Below are 17,593 nucleotides of genomic sequence, written 5' to 3'. Positions count from 1 at the left end.
TCCATCAAGGGGGGCTGTATTGTTGATGTGGCCCCCAGTGAAAATGAGTTTGACACCCCTGCTGTAAGGCATGACCACTAACCACTATCCCACCATCTGAGCTTGACTTTAAAATCACAAAAATAAATAACTTATTAAACAATACCAAATTAGGAGGAATATTTTTTTGCAAAAAACCCCAAACAATCATTAAATACTAATTAATTCTAAGCTGGTAGAAGACGTTAGCTTTCAAAACATAAAAACGCTGCAAAAAAAAAAAAAAAAAAACAACTCTGAAGGGGCAGAGAAAGAGCTAATGTTTTCAAAGACGCTCAAGGTTGGATAATTACTGCTAATGGTTCAGCTGGACAGCTGCATGCTGGACAAATACACATGAAAAGTAGTTAAAATACAGCACAGGGACAGTAAAAAGAAGACAAAGAAAAAAACAGTTGAGTCAAACATCGTGCTCCATTTATTTTGCTGAAATAGTCCAAGATCTGGTATTATCCTTTGGTAAACGACACTCATCCATGCAGAGGAAGGAAACTTTTCTCAGCTCTCTTTAGTGTTTCTTCAACATATGGGTGTCAGAGCTATAGCATCAAACCACCTGCTCGACATATGCTGTACACACAGGTGATATATGTTTTTTCCCTTCATGTCACACACATTTACACAGTAACAGCAGCCATTACAAACTTTTGTTATTTTCTCCACTTAAAAGTTTTTCTTTGTGTTAATTAGCCATTCTAATTGTTAAAGCTGATGAGTAAAGTGCTGTTAAATTAAATAAGGAGCTGCATTTTCTCTAAGTCAGAGCTGGACTCGAACCCATGTAAATCAAAGGCAAAGGAGAAAGACGTGCAGATGGGTGGTTTTTGTCGATCGTACTGTAAGTGATTGCATTATCTATCAAGTTTTTCTCCATTAGAGCTGAAAACCCTCAGTCACTTCAAAATAACATCTGGTTTCCCAGGCCCTCTCTATCGCCCTGGGCCACTTGCACCATGTGCCAGATACAGACTGTGTTCAGTTTGACTCAATAACGATGTTTCTGGCAAATGGATCTTCTAACACAGAGCCCATGTGTGGACTTTAACATCAGAAGTATGTCGTTTGTTCTCTATAGGTTCTGGTTGCCGTAGTAACCAGATCCTGAATTCATATAAAATATTAGTGCATTTTTTTTATAACACTAAGGAAACCCATTTCAGAGAACTGTCTGTCTCTCATTTCAGACCTCTGTGCAAATTAAAAAGCGCGCGCACACACACACACGGGCTCCTGTATATGAACATATTCTCATATAAACACACGCAGACACTCAACACTCACATTGGGCTTGTCAAATCAAGCTGCATCTCCATGGCAACTGCCGTTGAATAAAGAGATTGCCCTAATCGCTCCATAAGTAGTACAAAATCTGAACTCCTTTTACCCACAGACTGATACTTTTCTGTAGGTTTTTCTGCAGGTTGTCTGATTTTATCAGGCGGACTAACACGGCACACCTGGAATATATTGTACCCAGAGGGCAGTGGGGTGTTAATTACAAACGCAGTGGTCAAGTCCGCATTTCCAACAGAGTTGACAGGAGCTCATAACTCATTCAAACTGATTAGATATTAAACCTCTGGTCTGGTTTATCTGCAGTTAGACATGACGCCGCAGAGCAATCATTGCTAATGATGCCCATTGTTACAGCTGGGATGTTGAAGGAAGTTTACTCGTGTACAATCCCGGCATTTGTCAACATGTGAGGAGGTTTTCTCCCCATTGGTGTCGGTGAAAATAAAATGCTTATGCTGGAAAAAGTTGGTTCACACAGGAATTAGTTGCCGGGCGGAGTGGATGAATATGTTGTCGTGGGCGTATGTATCTATGCAGAAGACTGTTTTGTTTACATTCATATGTATGATACATTTATTTTTGGTTATGAACGAGCATCACATGCATGACCTGACCACTAGTCCTCTGTCTCTGTGGTAAACATCATAGTACACATGAGTCGGCTACATGAAGTATGGATTTTAATGTTGTGTCATTAGTTTGTTTTGTTTTCATTTCTAGTGCGAAACAAATCAGAAGAACCCAACAAACATTTTCTTTTTTTAAAAAGAAGACTAAGTTCAGAATTGACATAGAAATGGATAATGACTTGGTGGACCAGGTCACAGCGCATTTAACAGTGAAGATTCAACCAATTAAAAAGTCTTCAGCACATATTTTGTTGTTGGTTATTTCTAAACGTTTTTCTCTTCATAATGATGACTATGTGGGATGACAGGTTTTATTTAAAAATGAGTTTGGTTTTTTTTCTCCATCCAAATTAAAAAACATGGAACATGGAACAAAAATAAAAAGTCTGCCAAAAAGTTTACCCCAAGCAGAATGACTCGTTTTGGAATTCATATAATTATATAAAATACCTCCAAATCTTATTGAGGTCAAATCTCTTTGGAGGAAGTGAATCAGAAATGAGAGCTTTTCTCAGCTTAGCCTCTCGAACTCTAGTCATTATTCATATGTTGTTGAAATAATGAAAATTTCATGTTTTGCAGTTTTTGCATTAGTTAAATTAAAGTGGAAAAATCCAGAATGGGCAAAAGGAGAGTAAATAAAATGAGAGTCGTTGGTCGGTAAAGTAACATCTGCAGCACTCCAACCACCGCTGTGTTCTTTAAATCAGTGGTGCATAAATCACTGGCTCCCGAACCAGAATCGGACCACTAGTTTTTTTCTTACTTGGCCACGTAGACAAAATGAATAACAAATTAGTTTTGAATATAACCTGAAGACCTTAAAGCCCAAATCTCTGGATCTCTGGTGCAGGAGACTTACTGCTGAGTTAACACTAACCACAGATACACAAGCGGTGACGTCTGTTCCATTAACCTATTGTCACCAGTCAGTGGTTCAGTTGGACTCTCTGCTCCAAATAACAGATAAAAATGGGAAGTGACGCAGGCGAATGAATCCATCTTGGTTTTTCTTTGAAAACCAGAGGTGATATTCACTGGAGGGATTATATCAGAATACGACCTGCTGCTCTTTGTGAGGCCCCAGCTCCAGGCGGTTTTTAATCAACCATCCAATAATCACACAGGGTCATATTTACTCCATGATCTTTGTTTTGATGTTAAATGAGATCAGCCCTTTCTTTTTTCTTTTTCTTTTTGGTTCTGCATCTGATCTCATTAACAGTGAGTATCTGCTAAAACTGAGGCCTGATCCAAATACTTGTATTTGCCAAAAAGATAAGGCAGCAAACACATAGGAGTTCAGTCGATGAGGAGCAGCAAGGATTTGGAGAGAAAATCACAAACTTAATATAAATTCAGCATTAGAAAAAAAAATAAGAACCAATTTCTAGAAAAGTGTTGACTGAAAAAAGCCAATAAAGTAATATGTGTACACTTGAAGCTTGAGTTAATAATTCCCCATCCGTATCTGAATATAGCACACATAAGTTGAGCACAAATATTATTTTTGACGAGGTCATGAGTTCAGTCAGAACCAGGTCATACTGCCATGTAATGTGTAAATCATTGCTGCACCATTTCTTAAACACCGTGCATTTGTTTTTGTTATTTTTCCATATTAGTACAAGGCCGACTTTAAACTCTCTAATCCACCAGTGAAAGTCGTTACAATGTTCCTCGCTCACACATTCCCCACTGATGGCTGTGTTTCAACGTCTTACTCATTACCCTCAGCCTGACACGGTGTGTGCGTGTGTGTGTGTTGGAGTAGTAGCCAAGACTCATTTCACTTCCTGAGGCTTTGTCTGAATTAATATGTTTTACCTTTAAAATGCGTCACATTTATAGCCCGGGGTTTACTGACTGCTGCAGAGTACTGGAGCGGAGTACTGATACGAGGGGCTGAGAAAACTGCTGCTCGCTGTAATGCAGCTCTTGTAAAACAATGCTGGAACTGAAGCAGTAGAGGAGGAGGCATGAATATGGAGGTGGAAATTATCGTCTTAGAGTACGACTCGTGCACAGGCACAACGCATGTGGAGATAATTGCACACAGGCAGAGTGAAAACATTACACAGCTGAGATGTGTTTTTAGATAATTGCCATCGAGGGGAAGAGTGTAACACACTATGTTGAAGAAACCCACTCTACTGTTGTCCTTTCCTCGTCCTAATGTCCACTTCTGACTGTTGCGATAATGCTGCGTTCACACCCATTCACACCCATTCACTCACTCACAACCATGAAGCTCAAGATGAGACATAAACCTGTGTATGTTTGTCTCGGCAGCCACTTAGTTGAAAACCATTATCATCTTTGCAAAAAATATTATTTTGCACTTTCAATATTATATGTTGCAAATAAAAAAAAAACTATTTGGTATATTTTTATGGATTTATTGGATTTAAAACACACAGCTCTCCCTCAGCCTCATCAGGAAGAGAGTGTGTGTGTGTGTGTGTGTATGTTTATGTAATCAACAACAGACGAGAAGCCAATGTTTAGTGATGGGAAAATATTTTTTACTAAATCTCCCTCACTATTGTCTGGTCTAGCCAGATATAAACCTGGTTGCAATTACTCTGGCTTTGCCGGATGTGTCTGTAAAGCCTTTTCATAACCCTGGTGGAAAAAAAAACCAACAACTGCAGAATGAGGTAATGGGTCTGCTAGACATTTGTTGTTGTTGATGCTGTTTAGAGTGGGCCGAATTAGCAGAAGAGAACTGTGATCTCACATCAAGAGAACTGCTGTTGAAAGCTTTGCTGTTTAGTGATGTTAAAATCAATATAGTTTTGTAAGAAAAGAATTCATTGATAGACGTGTGAGGTGAGTAGAAGAGGTCGTGAAGGTGGATGAGTTTAAATACTTCCAAACATCCAGAGTAATGGACAGAGGACAAAAGTGGTGGACAAAGCTCATGAGTGATTTGAGACAAAGCAAAAAGATTTCTAGGACACTGCTGCGTTCTACTGTGAGAAATGCTATGATTTATGGTTAAGAGACAAATGGAGTTGGAGGTGGTGGAGAAGATTTCCACTTCACCAAGATGGACAGACGCAGAGATGTTGCCAGGAGACCACAGAGAAAATTTGTGAAATTTGTGAGACTTGTAGGTGTAAATATAATGGAGCCAAATGATAGGCTGAGATGGAGGCAGGTGATCCACTGTGGCGACCCCTGACGGTAGACGCTGAAAGAATGAGTGTGTGTGTATGCAGCTACTATGACAATGTTTCACATTGCATTGTACAAATTCAACTGAATCCATGGCATGTTAATCAAAACCAAACCCTGAGAACAGTAAAGAAACACATCTTTGACTCAGACGACTCCGTGAACGAGGACCCCAGCCAACGTGTCCATGTGGGCCAAGTCATGGAACAAATTGCAGTCAGATGAATAGAATGTTGCTACACAGTCCTGGAATCTGCCAACAACAGCAACTGCAGTAATGCTCTATGTATGATACTGGATCAGAGTATTCACAGAGTCAGACTGAATACTTACGAGTACACGCAGAGACAACTGGACGCACCGTGTATTATGCAGGATGGTTTGACAGCCTTATTGTAAACAACTGGAGTTACAGGTTCAGTTACATATCAAAGCTAACTGCTAACCACTGACAAAACCATTTTTTGAGAAGGAAAAAGGAAATTTAAATGAATACCTAAATAGATTTTATTATTATTGTTGTTGTTACTTTTATTGATGTTGTTGTTATAATAGTAGTAGAACTATGAGTCATTTGAATGTGTTTTCCACTTGGACTATTTAAGAACGATCTATTGTTTCCTTGTAAAGTGTGACTGTGAAAAAAATTTAGTTTCAACTAGAAAAGGGAATTCACATTTTCATTTGTGAGGTCTGTTTTTCCTAATTAGTTGAGGGGAAAACAGAGTTTTCTGAAGTGTTGTCGTAAACATTGTTTTTATTAATTAGGAGGATAAATTATGTAGAAAACAATCAAAATAGACCCATTTCGAGGAAGCTCATTTGTAAAATACACAACTATTTTAGTACTTTTTCAACTGTGGTTTTCATTGGGCTGATATTCCACAGTACTAGCACAGGTTACAGAGACATAGTGACCATTTGGTACAAACACTGCACCTACTGATCAAAAAGTAAGAGTAAATAATTAGTAGGAAACCTGATTTATTTATTTTGAAACTTTTAACTCGAAGTTTTTTAGAAACCAAATATTTTCATTAGTCTTTTGAAGGACTGTCCGTTCTCATCCTGGTCGTTTATTTGTTCCTCTCCTGCTGCTAATTGCATTCATTTGCATCAGTAATTTCTGATGTGCCCCCTCTGCTGGTGTAAATATTTAGTTTTATATTTGACCCACACATACTGTTTTGGAGTGACATCCAATAAGGTGAAGGCAGCAGATGTCAGTTTATTCATGAATAAATTCTTAATCAGTCAAATTCCGTAAATAATTAACACCCCAATTTCTGTGGAGATGCTAGGCTAGGCTGCAGAAATAGACTTTAGATAGATATAGAGTTTTTGTTTTTGATGCTTCATGAAACTTCAAAAAAAGATCATGCGGTACTTTTTATTTTACAAGTCAGACTAATGTAGTGTCTCATTTGGGCAAGTGTCCTATAGTAAAGCACATAAATATGGATGATGAATAATAGAAGAGGCAGCGTAAAAAGGCGTCCTACCTACAAACACCAAGCCGGTGACTAAGTTCGAAAGATTCCTGCTTTAGTGCACAATTGGCATCTGCACATTGATCATAGGAACGCCCACGAATAATGCATGAGCATCGCGACCTCCCCTCTTTGCAAGTGAGCCTGCACGTTCCACTCGCTCTCTTTCGCAGCAATATGTCACAACTTGCACTTGGACAGGGCCTGCCAAGCCGCTCACACAGGAAATACGAGGACGGTGATTTTATTTAACAGCTCATTTAGCATTCTCCTGTAGTACCTTTAGCCCAGGTTACTAATGGCGTGTATCCCCCAAGATTTGTCAGAAGATGTATGAAAATGCAAATATGTCAGCGGGAAGTAAACGCGGCTCTCTCTCGGCAAGGAGACGGATTTGATAGCTCTGCAGTAAAAATTTCCAGCTCAAGTGGGAGTCTTAAGCTGGATAGCACTGAACTGTGGGATGAACACCTTATCCAGCAGCTCAGGGCCGCAGCTACTGTAACACTATCATAACAATGTCAGGGGGAAAATGACTGAGACGTAAATTAAACTTTATGAATGTTTATGGCTTTGGTGATTAATTGGTTAATAATGTCACTTTCGATGGAGAGTTTACAGCCCTCCCCCGTTAGACTCCTATTATGAGATTTTCATATTAGTCAAGAAGCCATTATCTATCATGGCAGGCTTAAATAATTCCGCGTTATTACACTGTCAGCTTTTATGTCGACGTCAGAACTGGTTCCTGGGACTTGAAGTACACACAGATTTATAAATAGATGTATGTTCTGTGACTCGGTAGTTTACAAGTGTGAGATGAGTGAATGTCAAGCAGGCGGGAGAAAAGAGAAATTAGTGCAATAACACTGGTGATGTTAATATTCATGTGTTGAATTAAAAATGCAGAAATACTTGTGAAGGTTATGGTGCAATATACCTTTGAATGTTACTTTGAATCATACATATTTAATACCACGTTATATGTATTTCCATAGGCATATCTCATATACTGTCACATTACTCTGTAATAGATGTAAATCCATAGTCGTCATACGTTTTTTTCTTCTTTTTTTTTAAGCTAGGCCTCTGAAGACTTTGCCATGGCCAATAGTTTGCCTCCATGTCTCTACGTGCTCCATAATACTTATAAATAATGTTCCCACATTCCTTGCATTAATGTATTAATCACCCACCATCACATACTTCTCTGCCACTCCAACAAGCTAACATTTTTTCCATAAAAAAAAATTGACACCTCTCCTGTGTTTGGAAACACTGAATCATTACAATAAGACTTTGTTTTTCACGTTATTGTCAGTTTCCTAACATGATAAAGTTCAACCTTTTACGGTATTTGTGTTTGTATAAACTGATGCTGGCAGCCACCTACAGCCCTTTACGATGCCGGCACTAAAAGAGCAAAGCTGACAGTATATTGTTACTGCAGTGCATCTGTAACATTCCAGTTAATTACACCTTAATCTTCCCTCATAATCTCCCTCCTGGCAGATGAAGGAGCAAAAGTTCACGGCTACCTGAGAGATGCTGTTCACATACAAACCAGGCAGGCGCTGGGAGCAGAGACGACTGGTCATCCTGGATCCTGTCCTCGTCAGGTAATTAGTCACTAGTGAGTGAGCTGCTAATGGCTTTTTCCGTCTTCATTTGGAGAAACAGTTCAATTTAGACCAGGGAGTTTCAATGATAAATCAACGTTCTTGTCACTGAGAGATCAGTCGGAAAACAACTAAATACCAATGGACAACACTGTTTTATGTCAGTTTTTATTTTCTTTAAGTGATGACTGATGACCCCCCCCCCCTCCCCCCAGACCGCATCACCTGCCTCCCCTGAAAACACATCACTGACCTATACAGTCTTCAAAATGGCCGACATGGTGGTGAAACATACAGAGTAACTGGCAAATTTGATTTCTGTGGATACAACAGATATTTATAGATCACTCACTGTCTCAGTTTTAATGTTTTCATAATGTGAAAATTACTTAGGTACAAAATAAAAAACGTGTTAACTTTTCACAGAGAGCAGGTGAGAAGATAAATCATAAATTTAATGCAAAACACTGGTAAAAATGTCAGAGAAAAATCATAAAACACTTGTCAAAACAGTAAATTAAAAAGTCTAAAAAGGCTTTGTGACCTGTTTACAAAGTTCTAATCAGATCCTGAAGTATGACAGCGTGGACAGGCTTAAAAATGTTATGATGTCATCATCCTCCTTATTTCCTCTTTACCTCAGTTTGCCTTAAACCCTGGTTGCCACCATTCGTGTGAGGTTTTCTTAAATAGGAGAAAAAAATTTGAGCGCAAAAAAATATATAACTGTATGAGCTCAAAGATGAGGCTGAGCTGGTGTTAAGAAGTTTTGTCCTTGCCTGAGGAGGCACTAATTAACCAACACGCGTGGTTTGAATTACAGGGGAGCTAAGGAGAGTTCAGTTCCCCCGGAGAGCACGCTGACTCCCCCGAGATTTAAAGGGGCAGCTCGACGACCTCTAGGGTTAGGGTTAAAGGTCATATTTTTATTTTCTGACAACTCAATATATGCCCATGCTTGTCAAAATGTGGGGTGGGGAACTAAGACAGGGTAAGTGGGGCTTGTTCAAAGTGGGCATTGGCCAAAAATATTTTGAGAACCAGTGCTCTGTGCTATAATATCAGTTAAATATAAACAAACATCAGTACTACAAAAAATAGTAAAGTACTTATTCCTCATGTTTGTGCTCTGTACATTGGCTAATGGTTAGCAGTGAATCACCCTGTTGTCTCTCAGAGATACAGGCTTTAGTATTTATTCACTAATACTGGAGACAGCCACCCTGTGGCTTTTTATAAATGCTTTCATTCAAAGGCAGCGTTACCTTGAATTTTGCGAAGAGCGATTTCGCTGCTCAAGCTAATGTGAAATCAAATGCTCTTTTTTCATACACAGCTGGCTGCACCGACCGGAGGAAGAGGATCTATGTTGCCGCACCACGCACGCACACTCTCTCCGTCCTTGGTGAGTTTTAATAAGAGCTCAACTGCAGGAACGGCATAAAAATTTCAGCAGTTTTGGAACCGTCGGTTACTTAAACTGAGGTATACCTTGAAACCTAAACAGACAGATCGCTACTTTTCAACTTTATAAAGTCCTCCAAAACAGCAGTTTAAAGGGAAGAAGAAGAAAAAAGTTAGAAAGAAATGGATCTTGTTAAGTAGTGTAGAGCGAATGCACCATGATTCCCCAGGTTAGTTAGAAAATCAGGCTCTGCAGCCCGACTTAATGACAGACACCTTTAAACACCACCTTAATTCTTTTATTTCATCGAACTATTGGTTACGTTAATTGCACAAAATTGGCAACTCCTGTTAGGCCACCTGGACCATACTGTTTACCAGCTCCACTGCAATTGAAAAGTAAAGCACCACTCCTGGGATTTCATTACTGTCATCACAAAGTACCGTGCTGTGTCACACGCGTCTAACTGTCAGTTCCAGTCATTTTGTTTTGAGTCTCTGCCAAACAGCTGTTTCTTATGTTACTGTCGACCCACAGCAACAAGGTCCTGTCAGCCAACGGCCTTGGCTCGTCATGTACGCGAGACGAAAATGTTTGAAATACTTTATCGGCGAATGTTATGTACCTTCACGTGTTTCTGTCATGTGCAATTGGACAAATATGAGGAAAAGAAAAAAATGGGTGCAGGGACAAGTGGAGGATGATACGAGGTAGATCAACAGCAATACAGCAATACCATCTTAGATTATATTGCTGGGTCATAGGGAATTTAAATGTTGTCAAATTACACTTGTAAAAACACGCAAAACAAGGATTGCAGGAGATATTTGCACACGACCTTTAGTTAGTGGATTAGCTCGTTGATATGTCATGCAACCACAGCTGAAAGAACGAGAAAGAGAGGGAAAACTAACAAAAGTCATTTAATAATTCTGCTTGGTTTAAGCGATTGGAGCACAGAGAACGTCTAAGACGGGTTCTGACCAGAATGCACGGCTTCCCACGGTTCTCACTGGCTGAGACAACACTGTGGGAGGTTTATTAATCACTAAAGCGCAGTGGTACTGTTGACGCACCAGGACACCAAATCCTCTGTTGCTTTCACACTCAAACCATCTCATTGCTTTTGATACTAGTAGGAGCCTGTATTTATTGACACAGGACTGAGTGTGTGTGTGTGTGTGTGTGTGTGGGTCAGTCCCAGGCTTGTGATTTCCTACTTTTTTTTTTTTTAACATATTTGTCATCTCACTCACACTGAAAATCCTTCACTAAATAATCGGTTCCAATCTACGTTTCATTTTGCGGCTCAGCTTCTCAAAGTGAAAGATTCCAAAACTGGACTCGCTGCTACTGGACGAAGTGGAGCAAAACTTTTCAGTCCGAACATAACTGCTGTGTCTCTCTCCTGAAACTAATGTTCACACTGTTCTACTTTTCTGATTCTACTTTTCTGATGTGCTGACTTAGTGCTGAGGAGTCGTAGTCAAATCTGACCACTTGCGGTTGCAGTTTAAAACGTTCACAGCTGTAAAGGCTGCTCTAAAAATAGTTCTTTTTTCCCCCTTTTCTCCTTCACTTGTTTTGTCAAGTAGGAGGACCGTTTTTTTTTTTTTTTTTCCTCCAGTGCCTGGGCATGGCCTCAGAGTTGGGCGCTTGCTCGACTTGATCCTTTTTTTTTTTTTTTTCCCCCAGTGCCTGGGCATGGCCTCAGAGTTGGGCGCTTGCTCGACTTGATCCTTTTTTTTTTATTATTCCCTCTGCCTGCCAATTTTCCTGACAACTGAAGCAGAATGTAGACAAAGTGGAGGAGAGACACGGGCTTTAAGGCTGACGCAAACACATGATGGTCTGTCTGTGCTGTCTGTAATGACTGCACTCACTCTCCAAAGCCCCCGCCTACATAAAATGCCCCCTCACTCTGCTGCCCCCTTTCTTTACTCCTCCCCTTCGCCTGAGCAGAGCAGGCTTTATCATCTGTGATAAAGCACCATGTCTGGGAGGAATCAGCCCTGGATGTTTATTACATTAGGTCAGCGCGTACTAATTGAGAAACTCCTACAGACCATGTCATTGCCACAGGCCAGTGGGGTAACGGATATAAAGCAGCACTACTTCATCCCTCTGTTCCTTTTTTTTTTCCCACTTTTACCCTCCACAGGAAAAACAGACAGCCCCGCTGAAAAGGTCATAATTAAAAAGCTGATTATTGTCTCCGTATAGACCGTTTATTTGGCTGCAGTTAATTTGAAAATAAATTAAAACTTACATATGTTATCTTCTCCGACCGCACGTGGAACGCAGATTCCATTAATTCCGTGGTAGTCAACAAAACGGCTGCTGCTGTTGTTTAGTGTGTACTTTTGTGTTTAACTGTGCGTATACACATATACATGCAGTACAGTACAGTACTTAAAAGTTCCACACCAGTCTTTATGTTTATTAGACACATTTGTTGCAAGACTTGTTCTTTTTTCAGTCATTTAAAGCAATAGCCAGAAGCTGCTTCTCTGCAGTCAGGGAGGGCGAAAGCTGCAGTCGTTGAAAACTGTGTGACCCCCGATAGGTCCGCGACCCAGAGGTTTTCTATAAAGAAAACTGATTAATGTAGTGGAGAAATAGCTGATGGCTTAGTCTATTTGATTGAAAAACAGTGAAAGGTTTTTATAGTAAAAGTAAACAGCTACCTAAAATACTACAGTTATATTTACAAAGATTTTTGTGTGGTATCTATTTTGTGTTTTCATTAAATTACTTTTTTTTTCACACCATTATGCCAACACTTGGCCTGAAATGTCTGCAGTTCATCAGATTTTTTTCTCTCTTCTCAGCCTTTATTCAGGTGCAGAGCAGAATATTAAAACTCTACCAACAAAACATTAAACGACATTAAAGTTCAGTCCTGGTCTGGCAGCCATTATCTACAGTCCTTATCCTTTGAGGGTTGCAGAGAGGACAAGCAGTCCCATCTGACGTGAGGTGAAAGTCAGGTCAGCAGCTCGGTCACCAGCCAAACGCGGGGCAAATGTGTCAGTGTGAGGCATTCAGACTGAAGCCAATAAATATTCTATTCAACACAGACCTATTTTTCCTCCTGCAAATATAAATTATTATTGAATTTAAAAAAAAAAAAAAAGTAAATAGAACAATCAAGCCATAATCAGTATTTTATTTTTGTTAAGAGTATTGCTGAGAGTTATGTTGGAAGTTATAGTAAAAATGAAATTTAAAAATAAATAAACACAAGTACAGCAAAGACAAAAAAAAACCTTGATGTTGTTCCTTTTTCATCAAGGTTCCTTAATTTCCCTTTGGGATCAATAAAGTATCTATCTTTGGCTCCATATTGACAGTGTTGATACTTGAAGTTCCTTTTATTCCGACTGAACAAAAGCAAAGTTTATTGATTATTCGGAGCAGCTGTTAAGAACTTGCCCTCCTCCTGGCTTTAACACTAACTTTTTCTTACTTGTGCAGAAAGGTCAGAGTAGAGACTCGGCTCCAGCGGCCTGTTTAATTGTACTTGTTCTGTGCCTCGTGTCAGCATTTCCAGGCAGCGATCACCGTGGATCCATTAGCGGCTCTGCCTCCATTCATAACAGTGCCACTCTTCGCAAACTGTCCTGTGTCTGCTCCACTAAAGTGGACCTGAAGTTCTACCACACTGTGCCATCAGTGGCAGCTTCCTCTCCCTCCCGCTGCTCTCACCGACTCCTTCCTCTCAAAACTCAGGCTCCAGTGCTCACCACTGCAATAACACACTGTCTGGCCTGACAACCTCTCTGTATTAGAGAACTCAGGATTGCCTAATCAGCAGTATTACTCTACAGATGGCCAAAAGTATTATATAGAGATACAGTAAAGCTGTGGGTTATATATGGTTCATCTTTTGTGCAGGGATTCAGCTAATAGACAGCTAAGAAGGCTAATAGCACTAACTCATCTAATGTTAGTAATGCTGTGCATGTGTGTATGCTGAAATGTGAGGCTGTGTAAACTTGTCAGTTGACCAGATGAGACACAGTGTCTTGGTCGCCTTATGGGTCTTGGTCTAGGCTTGGTGGTTATTTCCGCACAAACTAAAATGCGTTTGCATCTAAAATGGGTTCCTGCTGTAAATATTCCGGCAATGTTTCCTTTGAGTCAGACCATTCAGGTGTCTTAGTCGGCATCAGCTGCCAAACTCACCTGAGGCCCACAATTAGCTTGGAGCAGCTGCTAGCTTTTCTGTGCCATAACAGTCCAGTCTGTAGGCAGTCTGTGAGCCGTATGAGACGAGGAACACAGAGCATTGTCTCTCTCTCTCTCTCTCTCTCACCCACTTTGTGCAGGATTTTAGTAATGCATGCATGGAAACACAGAATTCCCCTCACACTTTTATGCTACATGCAAAGTGGCAACCTTATTTCATGGAGCCTGGTACCCTTTAATGTGACTCTCATTCTTCATTAGTTCTTCAATATATTCTTGCGGTATTTTACTCTTAACACCTTCCTGAGCCTCCTCTTTTTTCAGACACACAGGCTCTGGCCCCTGGGTAACCAGTGTAACATCAGTGGCCACGATGGTGCCATTAATGAGAGACAAGCTGTGTGTGATGTGAATCATAGAGAGCCGTGTTATGCTGCACCAAGCGCTGGGTTTTAATGGTTATTAAGAAATCCAGACAAATCCTGGACAGATGGTTTCTCTGGAGGCATTCCCTGTTAGGAGCAACTGTCACAAGTGGAAGAAAAAGTTCACTTAAATGATCTTCTTTCTCTGCGAGAGCGCTAAATTATAATCGTTAAAAAAATGTGCAGTGTGGTTGGTAGACAGATAAGGAGGATAAATGGTCCTCGCACTGAATTCATCCTCAACTTTTATGTCTAACATTTAAAGACAAATTGGAATCCATGTGGAGGATGCAGCTCAGTGTCTCCACCGCTCACTTCATTAAATGATTTTTTTTTTCTCCTTTAGTCGAGTGTCTGTCATAACTGATTATATTTATGATAAAATACATAACTACAGACATTTAATTTATTCAGATCTTTGGCTTTTAAGTGAAACCAATACATCTAAAGAATATGTATGAACTTTTCTAGAGTTTCTTTTTCTTAAAGCATATTTACCATGAGCCAATGTTGAACTTGGGAGAAATAAAAAGGTCTGGTTATGTGCCTTTAAAGCATTGAAAACAACACAGTGTAAGAGCACTGTACCTGGTTCGTGTACTGTGTACTGTGTACTGTGTACTGTGTACTGTGTACTGCATGTGCCTTCTGGAAGCAGTGTAGATACACATCTCTCTGCTTTTATTTCTGTGGGTTTTTTTCAACCCTCGTTCGAGCAGAAGGGAGCGTAGAAAATACCCAAACTAAAATAAAGGTCAGCAGACGAGACAGTGGTTGAGAGATGAGTCTGACGATGAAGCTGCAGCTGCCTACAGTGAGTCTCCATAATCAGACAGATTTCTGTTTTTTTAATGTCGTCACGAGGACGAGCCTGATGGACTGTAAATGTAGATAACAACTCGCAGGGATTGTTGTTTTAAATCAACAGTAGCCGACTATGAATTTTTCAATATCAGCGTGAGGGTTACGATTGTGGAATATTATGAATGTGGAGATAAAATATGTTCAACGTGGAATCATTTTAAAAGGAAGATTAAAAATGGGATTTCTGAACAGAAACAGATATGAAGTTTTAGTGTAATTATACAGTATATGTATATTTAAATGTGTGTATAATTGATAAATGAAATTAATGAGGTTATATAGGGATACATAATGTATTTATAAATGAAGCTTTTAATTTAGTCTGAATAGATTTAATATTTCTACTCCTCATTCCTACTGAAAATGTTTAACAAGTTGAGGCCTTTGGTTTGTTTATAGAATTACAGTTCATTTTGTGAAATTACAGTCTATAATTGGATTGTGCGACATTGTTTGTTTTAATGATTGTAATTGGTTTGCAAAATATTTTTCCCTTTAACAAATTCTAAATTAACTTTCAATTTCCAGTGTGTGTTTTTTATCCTGTTAAATATCTGTTCTGGCTTCGGGCGTCACTCATTCACTTCATATTAACAAAATTAAAATGAAGACACTTGAACGTAACTTAAAATGCTTCTATCAATATTTTGGCTCGGCCGTATCTTCCTTCATGATGTCTGATTGGTTCTGTATTAACTGTGAGCATGTTCTAATATTAAAAGTGTACACTGTCAATCTCCTCCCTTTGATTGACTGCCATAAATCATATAAAAAAGTTAAAGACCCCAAAGTATAACTTGTCGTTTACATTTTTGTATTTTTAAAGCTAAAGTAATTTCTCTTGCATTATTTTCTGCTCATTATCTCTATTTCTTTGCTGTTGTGTGAAAAGGTAACAACAATAACAAAGAAGAACAGAGGGAGCATGAGGCCAAACTATCCTGCGGGAATAAAAGACAGCTTTATTGATGCTAACATCTAAACAACCACCGTATGAGCCAAGGTGAGCGTTGTTTTTCATTTTGTAAGATCTTTTTTATATTCAAAAATGTGTTTCTTTTGGAATTCAGTCATGTGCTTCCTGAATGACAGACAATTAACAGCGTGCCGGTTTGACCTTGGTGAAAGGGAAAAAAAACTCCTGAGTGAGTGTAATGAAGTTACCTCAGTGATAACGAATCAGCAGTAAGTGCTGCTGTGTGAAATTCCACAGGCAGCATGGGTGGTCTGCTGGTCCTCAGCAATCTGTCACGCTGCTATTTTTACCCGCTGATAAAAACTAATAATTATTCCTAGGATTAAAAGAGAACGTTTTACACCAAATGTGTTGTGTGAGCCGGTGCTGATGGCCGTGACAGCCAGAAAGTAAAGTTTGTGTTAGATGGTACTTACTTACCAATGTATAATAAAACTGAAATGATGAAACATCACATATAAAGGTCAAACTTAAGCAGTTATTTGATACTCGCAGCTTCTTCGTCACCGTTTTCATTCCTGGATGCAACAATCACAAGCCATTGAAAACAAGTGACCTTCCGTTTTGATTAATCTTTTTCCTTCAACTTCCCTGCATTAAAATGCTTCCACAATGGCTGGTTTTAAGTGCGAGTGAATTTCAATGGCGTCTACAAATGAATGCCATCACAGGTGCAAGGTTAAGAATTTCTTATAAATAAATGAATCTGAAACTGCCTTGTGGAATAAAACACGAGATTACCGGGATGTCTTTGACAAAAGGGATGGAAGAAGTTGGCTTCTGCCCCTGTAATGGGACACGCCCCCTACTGTGGGAACCTCTGCTTTAAGCAGACCACCATGTTGGGTCACAATACTAAACAAACTCTATACTCTTAGTGGGTAAATGGTAACCACAAATTTGCCTCAAAGGGAATCTGTTGTTGTGATTCTAAACCACAATGTGTACGTAACCTTGCCAGCAGGTGTCACTAAATCCTGTACAGTGTACAGATTCTTTTAAGTTTTAGATCTTGAATTGATTTTGATCTACTTCAGTTTTCTGTCAAATGCATTAAAGGCTAGGCGGACTTGGGTTTTCCCTCTGGGCTTTGCCAGTATTTCTGCTGTGGACTGTGGGAAATATTAAGTCCACATTAGCTCAAACCACATGGTTCTGACAGAAACATTAAGAGATTGGAACTGAGATGTAATTCCTCTTGTTATAATAAAAAAGGTCATGCAACGCAATTATACATCAAAGCTATGATTTGCCCCTTTTGAAGTAAAATAGCGTGTTGGCAGGAGACGCAGTCCGACTCCACATTATCCACTAGCATTATTGGCTAAATTGCGGCGTTTAGAGAAAGAGGTGCTACTTTAGATGCCGTGGCCCCTGAGAAACTAATAGTATTTTTAATTCAAACTGTTAAATCAAGCGATTTAAAATGTCACCGGAATTAAACATTTCCATCCATTTATGTCTCGGTGTGAAATGAAA

The 17,593-nt window shown here is 39.5% G+C and overlaps 1 long non-coding RNA gene across 1 annotated transcript in view; it reads left to right on the top strand.

Annotated features, from left to right (window-relative positions):
* LOC103396335 (uncharacterized) overlaps window positions 1-17,106 on the top strand; it is a 39,764-nt gene extending 22,658 nt beyond the window's left edge. Inside the window, exons 3-5 of the long non-coding RNA XR_003048714.1 lie at window positions 8,147-8,253; window positions 9,590-9,658; window positions 16,031-17,106. This is a non-coding gene — a long non-coding RNA (uncharacterized LOC103396335). The remainder of the gene's footprint in view (window positions 1-8,146; window positions 8,254-9,589; window positions 9,659-16,030) is intronic.
* Window positions 17,107-17,593: the final 487 nt, after the last annotated feature.

Source organism: Cynoglossus semilaevis, chromosome 20 (genome assembly GCF_000523025.1).
Source record: "Cynoglossus semilaevis isolate Cse_v1.0 chromosome 20, Cse_v1.0, whole genome shotgun sequence".
Lineage (NCBI taxonomy): Eukaryota > Metazoa > Chordata > Actinopteri > Pleuronectiformes > Cynoglossidae > Cynoglossus > Cynoglossus semilaevis.
Note: the sequence above shows the minus strand (reverse complement) of the source record. Positions and strands in the feature narration are given on the sequence as shown.